Genomic DNA, 7,101 nt, shown 5'->3' on the forward strand with positions numbered 1-7,101 from the left:
AATTAAAGTGTGTTAAATAGCACAAACATTTGTACAATTTGTAGAAATGCATCTTACAAATTATGGAAGTTATGATCTTACATTAGAAATATTTTATATCCATGAGATTATGTTTATCTGAAATAAAATACTAAAAATAACTTTTGCTCAACCTCATGTAAAAATAATAAGATTATTTGTTTAATTCTGAAGGAGTTTTTCAGGTTATGAATGAGGTGCATGCGTCAAAAAGTTTGGGGAAATGGCATCTTTTCCCCAGCTTGATTATCAGAATCACAGAGGGAGTTTGTTAAGCAAAGAGACTTCTGATTCCCCCAGATCCATGAGTCGGAGTGTCTATGAGATACGGGGCACCTCTATTTTTAATAAGCATCCCAGATGATTCTTTTTTCTTTTCTTTTCTTTTCTTTTCTTTTCTTTTCTTTTCTTTTCTTTTCTTTTCTTTTTTTTTTTTTGTTAATCCTCACCCGAGGAAAATTTTCCACTGATTTTATAGAGCGAGTGGAAGAAAGGAATGGAAGGAGGGGGGGAGAGAGAGAGAGAGAGAGAGAGAGAGAGAGAGAGAGAGAGAGAGAGAAACATTGATGTGAGAGAGACACATTTATTGAAGACCTCCCGCACTTTCCCCAACCAGGGCCAGGAATCGAATCTTCTACCCTTTGGTGCTTGGGCCAACACTCTAACCATTGAGACACAGCAGTGAGGGCCCAGATGATTCTGATGATGAGCCTAGTGGGAAACCAGGCTCATCATCAAAAAGCAGTTCTTTGGGGCAAAAAGAAGCGAGGAAAGCAGGTTTGTCAGCTGGCAAAAGGACACACTAGGCAGAAAAAGGCCAGATCTGAGCATGGTCCTGCCCTGAAGATCTTAGTGAAGGGAAGGCAGAAAGACACTGAAGGGATGAGTGGAGGAGCAGGCGAGGATTAAAGCTGCAGGCTATTGCAAACCAGGAACCCCGTCACTTGTCTCAGATCTGTCTCCTACTTTGTGACCTCAGGGAAGTCACCTGAGTCAGGTTTCTCATCTATATAATGATAATTTTTTAAAGACTAACCCTGTAGGATTGTGGTCAGGGTTAAAAGAAATTATCTAGGCGAAGCATTTGGTCCTGAAGCTGATAAACATAAGTAGAGAAAGCAAAGAAAGGCTGGCAATGGCTGAAGAGGGATTTTGAAGCTGCCTTTGACCTGTCTCCGTGAAATGATTATTATATTTTCTGAACCTATAATTTGCCGGTTGTCCTGCTCTTCTGGGATGAACAGTCTGTTCATAAATCCCACCCATCTGGGATCGATCCATGCAACATCATGGATCGCTGCAACTTCAATAAGTAACACCCCCTCCCTCTGAGACAAACAGTCTTCTTCTTTGGGGTGATCAGGTTAGGATGTCTTGTGAAAGGCATTAAACAATGCAGTGTTCTGAATATATTTTTCTGCAAGCTTCTCTCAATGAAGACAAATGTTCCAGAGAGAGAGAGTTTATAACGCTGATCTCTACTGAGCAAGTGGAGAAACCAGGCGGGGATGGGGGTGGGGGTGGGAGGGAGACACATGATGAGGTCTTTGATTTGATTCTCAGCACAAAGCATTCTTTTACTTAACATCTCTCAGCGATGAAAATGTAACTGTCAGCTAGGTTTACAAATTGGAGGAGCACTTCTAAAGACTATAGAATAACTCCCTGGAAGCAGAAAGGCTGGTAATGAGATTAGAGGCTCAACTCTCAACATCACACAGAAAAAAATACTTATTCAGGAAGCTAGACATGGGCGCCCAGGGTAGACCTAAAACATGTTATGTAAATACAATGTGTCTGCATTATTCAGGGAAGTGATGAAAAATAGAAGGAAAGTAATCTTGAGACCTTCCTTTTCCTTAAGAAAAAAAAATGTGGTGGGTTCAGAAGCGCCCCCCTGAAAGACTGCCTCCCACTAGGCGCTGGCTATGGACAGGGGAGGCACTGCGAATGAACCCCCACTTGGCTGCCCAAGATACAATCAGCACTGCAGCGAAAGGAGGGATGGAAATGAAATGATTATTTTCATCGTTATCCCTGTGGTTAGGCATGGTTACTTTCAATCTATTGTTAGAGCTGATTGTGTTTTCATATCTCTCATTTCCTTTCAGACTCAATGCTCTTACTGCAGGAAATTATTAGCATATTTCAGCAAAAATTCTTGCAGCAGAAATATGCCACATGGTGATAATCCTTTTCATCGGAAGAATGAAATTGGAAGTTTGGGTCACTCCTGTTCATGACGTTATGTATCCATAGCTTCTCTCCTTGATGATTTTCCCCTTAGTTCATAGGCTAACAAGCTCAGGACAAGAAATGTGTACATGAGTTTTATAGAGAACAGGGGTATTTGCTATGACAAACCTAACGTGCTGTATTAAATTTATTAGAAAGATCCCAAATAGAGGCCTCTCAAGATGTCAACTCAATCTGTGGAGTTTATTACCATGGAGAAAGTGTCTCTAGAGCGGGCGAAAAATTGGTGCAGAAATAAATGGTCTGATGTCTGGGTGTGTAGGAAAAAAAACCCAAACCTTATTTTCCAGGTAGCATTCTATGGAAGCTACCAATAGCATGGCCACCCAGTACCCATGAAGCAAGGTAGCAAAGAGCTTACACTGGTTACAACCAGGATGTGGCAGCCAGTGCTTACATCATGCCACACATTCCTCCTACTGTGAAAGTTGAACCTTGGTGGAATTAAAAATGGATACATGAGCTTATCAGAGGTACCAGATGATCAGCTTCTAGAATATCATCTTTCCTTTATCACAGTCCTGAAGATCTCTTAGACCAGTGGTCGGCAAACTGCGGCTCGCGAGCCACATGCAGCTCGTGAGCCACGGTTTGCCGTTCTGTTGACTAATGAGTTTGCCGACCACTGTCTTAGACCAACAAATCTAAATTTTAAAAAGATAAATGAAAACCCTGACCACTTGGATACTTCGAAGGGACTTGTTTATCTTTTATAACAAAGCAGCAAAACTTCAGAATTCTCTGGTACTGCTCTCACTCCATTCGCATCAGGTGATAAAAACCTGCTGAAAGAGTGAGAGGTGAAAGGGTGGCAATACAGAGGGATTTTTACAGGAAAACAAAGACAGTGTCTCATAAGTATATTAAAAAAAATTACATTGGAGAGGTGGAAAAAAATTACATATGAAAAAAATGAAACTGTTTAATTGGGTCAGTAGTCATAGGTGTTACACCGGGATTTATAATCAATGAACTGGGGGACAAACAACCCTCTGGAGATCACCAATAAAGTTACAGGAGCGCTTGAGAGTTTCATTTCCTTAGAAAGTGTGCTCATTCATACCACATTGTCATAGAGACTTTTAAAAAGTGTTTTCCGGCCATTTTGTTGCCCCACTGAAGGACCCGGGAGACCAAGTACTGGGTGAAGAGATGTAAAAGTTCCCACCCACTTTTACCTTCCTCCGCCCACTCACCAGGTAAAAGAACTCTGTTAGTCCTCTCTCTGACACAAGAGTTCCTGGAAATGCCTTTTGTTGGAAAACAATGACTACTGCCCCCAGCTAGGAGCCAAGTGACAGGAAAAGTCCAGCTATTAAGGATAAACCCCTCAGGCAGAAGGTGGGCAGGCAGCGGAAGACAGCGCAAGCTTCCTCTACAACCGAGCATCTCACTTGAGGTACAGTCATCCCCTTATCCACAGTTTCTCTTTCCATCGTTTCAGTTACCTGAGGTTAGCGTCGGTCCAAAAATATTAAATGGAAAATTCCAGAAACAACTAATTCATAAGTTTTAAGTTGCACACCATTCTGTGTAGTGTGATGAAATCTCACAGTATCCTCTCCATCCTGCCGGGACATGAATCATCCCTTTGTCCAGCGCATCCACGCTATAGACCCTCCTTGGCTGTTAGTCACTCAGTAGCCGGCTGGGTTATCAGATCGACTGTCTCGGTATCACAGAGCTGGTGTTCAAGTCGCCCTTATTTTACTTAATAATGGCCCCAAAATGCGAGAATAGAGATGCTGGCAACTCAGATGTGCCAGAGAGAAGCCGTAAAGTGCTCCTTTTAAATGTAAAGCTGAGTTCAGCACAATAAGATATTTTGAGAGAGAAAGAAAAATTTACATAACTTTTATTGCAGTATATTGTTATAATTGCTCTATTTTACTATTAGTTATTGTGGTCCAAATCCTACTGTGCGTAATTTCTAAATTAAACTTTGTTGTAGATATGTATGTACAGGAAAGACATGTACAACAGATCCTTGAAAGAGGTCACTTTGTTCAATGTTGTTTTGTAACAATGTTGATGAGAAAAGAACTCAATTCCCAGTCATTTGCCACTGTCTGTGGCATGTGCACTTGCTCACCACAATTGCGCGGGTCTCCGGGAACTCCAGTTTCTTCCCATATGTCAGAGATGTGCAACGTGGGTGAATGGGCGTGGCTACAGTGTCCCGTCTGGTCTGAGTGAATGTGCCCTGCCATGTGCCCTGCCATGGAAGGGGTCCCGCCTGAGCCCTGAGCTGCTGAGTTGGGCTCCAGCTGCCCCACGACCATGAACTGCAATGGAAAACAATGATCTTACTTGTTTTCATTAATCTTTTTCAAATGTATGTGTAGCTCACATTTATTTCAGTGTTTAATATTAGAAGTGTCCTTTTCGCTAGGAACCATCATCTTCCAGTAATTCGCCAAAATGACTAACACACAGGGAAAGAGGAGAGGTCCCCACTATATGTTCTCTAGGCCTTTTAGAAAACATGGAGCTGTTCCTTTGGCCACATACATGCAGATCTGCAGGAAGGTGATATTGTGGACATCCAGGGAATGGGCGCTGTTCACAAAGGAAGGCCCCACACATGTTCCCAGGGCAAAACTGGAGGAGTCTACAGTGTCACCCAGCATGCAGCGGGCATTGTTGTGAATAAGCAAGTTAAAGGCAAGATTCTTGCCAAGAGAGTACTGAGCATATTAAGCACTCTAAGAGCCGAGATAGCTTCCTGAAACGAGTGAAGGGAAATGATCAGAAAAGGAAGGAAGCCAAAGAGAACAGTACCTGGGTTCAACTGAAGCACCAGCCTGCTCCACCCAGAGAAGCACACTTTGTGAGAACCAATGGAAAGGAGCCAGAGCTGCTGGAACCCATGAATTCATGGCATGGTAAGTGTAGAAAAACACACAAAACATCTGTACTGATAAAAATGTTTCTCTTAATTGAGTAGAAGTGTGGCATCCTTTCCTCCCAAAATAAAGAAAACTTTGTGTTCTAATATATATATATATATATATATATATATATATATATATATATATATACTCTTGGCCCCGTGCACGAAATTTGTGCACGAGGAGGGAGGGGTGTCCCTCAGCCCAGCCTGCACCCTCTTCAATCTGGGACCCCTTGGACATCCTCTCGCAATCCGGGACCGCTGGCTCCTAACTGCTCACCTGCCTGCCTGCCTGATTGCCCCTAACCACTCTGCCTGCCAGCCTGCTCACCCTCAAATGCCCACCCTGCCAGCCTTCTCACCCCCAACTGTCCCCCCTTGCCAGCCTGCTTGTCCCCAACTGCCCCCCACGGCAGCCTGATTGCCCCCAACTGTCCCCCCCCCACCAGCCTGATCACCCCCAACTGCCCTCCCCTCCTGGCCTGATCGCTCCTACCTACCTGTGCCTCGACCCCGCAATCATGGCTTTGTCTGGAAGGTCTCCCGGTCTAATTTGCATATTACCCTTTTATTAGTGTGTGTGTGTGTGTGTGTGTGTGTGTGTGTGTGTGTGTGTATATATATGAAGTGTTTTGGGTCTTTATTTAAAAGTTTGGCAATATTTTTGTAACTAGAAATATGCTGTAGGAATTTAACTCTTGCTGGTATCAATTAACCTGTGGTAGGACTGCTTTCATTATATGTCGTTTTGCTTAAAGCTGCAGTTTCCAAGAATCTCTGGGCAATATTAGGGGAGGACTGAGTGCACACATGGGGTTCAGTGCTATCTGCAGGGTTTTTTAAAATATATATATATATTTTTTTATTGATTTCAGAGAGAAAGGGAGAGGGGGAGAGAGATAGAAACATCAATGATGAGAGAATCATTGATCGGCTGCCTCCTGCACACCTCCCACTGGGGATCGAGCCTGCAACCCTGGCATGTGCCCTTGACCGGAATCAAACCTGGGACCCTTCAGTCCACAGACCGACACTCTATCCACTGTACCAAACCAGCTAGGGTACAGTCCCCTGGGATAATAAAACTATAATTTGAGATGTGTATAAATATTTTTACCCACATTGTTAAAATGCTTTTTAATTCAATATTTGTAGGTAACAGTGAAACAATGTGAAAAGTGGCCTAAGTAATATGCTCAGGCCTATCTGTTTTCTTGGAAGCTTCTAACTTAAGCAGGGTATTCCCAGGTTCAATGTCATTTCCCCTGGCCAATTACCCTTCCTCATTTCTCATAGCCCATGAGGTCAAATGACAGCCAGAGCAATGGGGAAGTAGAATCACTCAGATATGCCCAATATCCTTAGCTATTCATTCATTTTTTATTCATTGTTTTGGAAACCACTCAAACCCTTTTTGATTGTATATATATAGATAAGTGACCATCTGACCATTCGGCCACCTGACCAGTAGCTATGACGTGCACTGACCACCAGGGGCAGACGCTCAATGCAGGAGCTGCCAAGCTGTGGTGATTTGGCAGCTACGGTTCTCAGCATCCAGAACCAGAGAGGAGGGAGCCTGATTCTGGGGTGCGTCACTTGAGAACCACCCTCTCAGAATCCAGGACCCTTGGGGAGGGGAGGGGGGATGTTGAAGAGCTCGTTTTGGCCTGATCTCTGCAGGCCAGGCCGAGGGACCACACTGGTGCACGAATCCATGCACCAGGCCTCTAGTGTATATATATATTTCCCCCCCCTCCTCCCCCTCCTCGCCCTCCTCCCCCTCCTCCTCCTCCTCCTCCTCCCCCTTCTCCTCCCCCTTCTTCTTCTTCTCCTTCTCCTTCTTCTCCTTCTTCTCCTTCTCCTTCTCCTTCTCCTTCTCCTTCTCCTCCTCCTCCTCCTCCTCCTCCTCCTCCTCCTCCTCCTCCTCCTCC

General features: G+C 44.0%; 1 pseudogene across 1 annotated transcript; it reads left to right on the forward strand.

The window, feature by feature from the left end:
- The first annotated feature begins 4,695 nt into the window (after window positions 1–4,695).
- Window positions 4,696–6,342, forward strand: LOC308241146 (large ribosomal subunit protein eL21-like; annotated as a pseudogene). Its single transcript has 2 exons — window positions 4,696–5,159; window positions 6,323–6,342. The product of its transcript is annotated as a large ribosomal subunit protein eL21-like (transcript).
- Window positions 6,343–7,101: the final 759 nt, after the last annotated feature.

This window comes from Plecotus auritus (genome assembly GCF_963455305.1).
Source record: "Plecotus auritus genome assembly, chromosome: 2".
Taxonomy (NCBI): Eukaryota; Metazoa; Chordata; class Mammalia; order Chiroptera; family Vespertilionidae; genus Plecotus; species Plecotus auritus.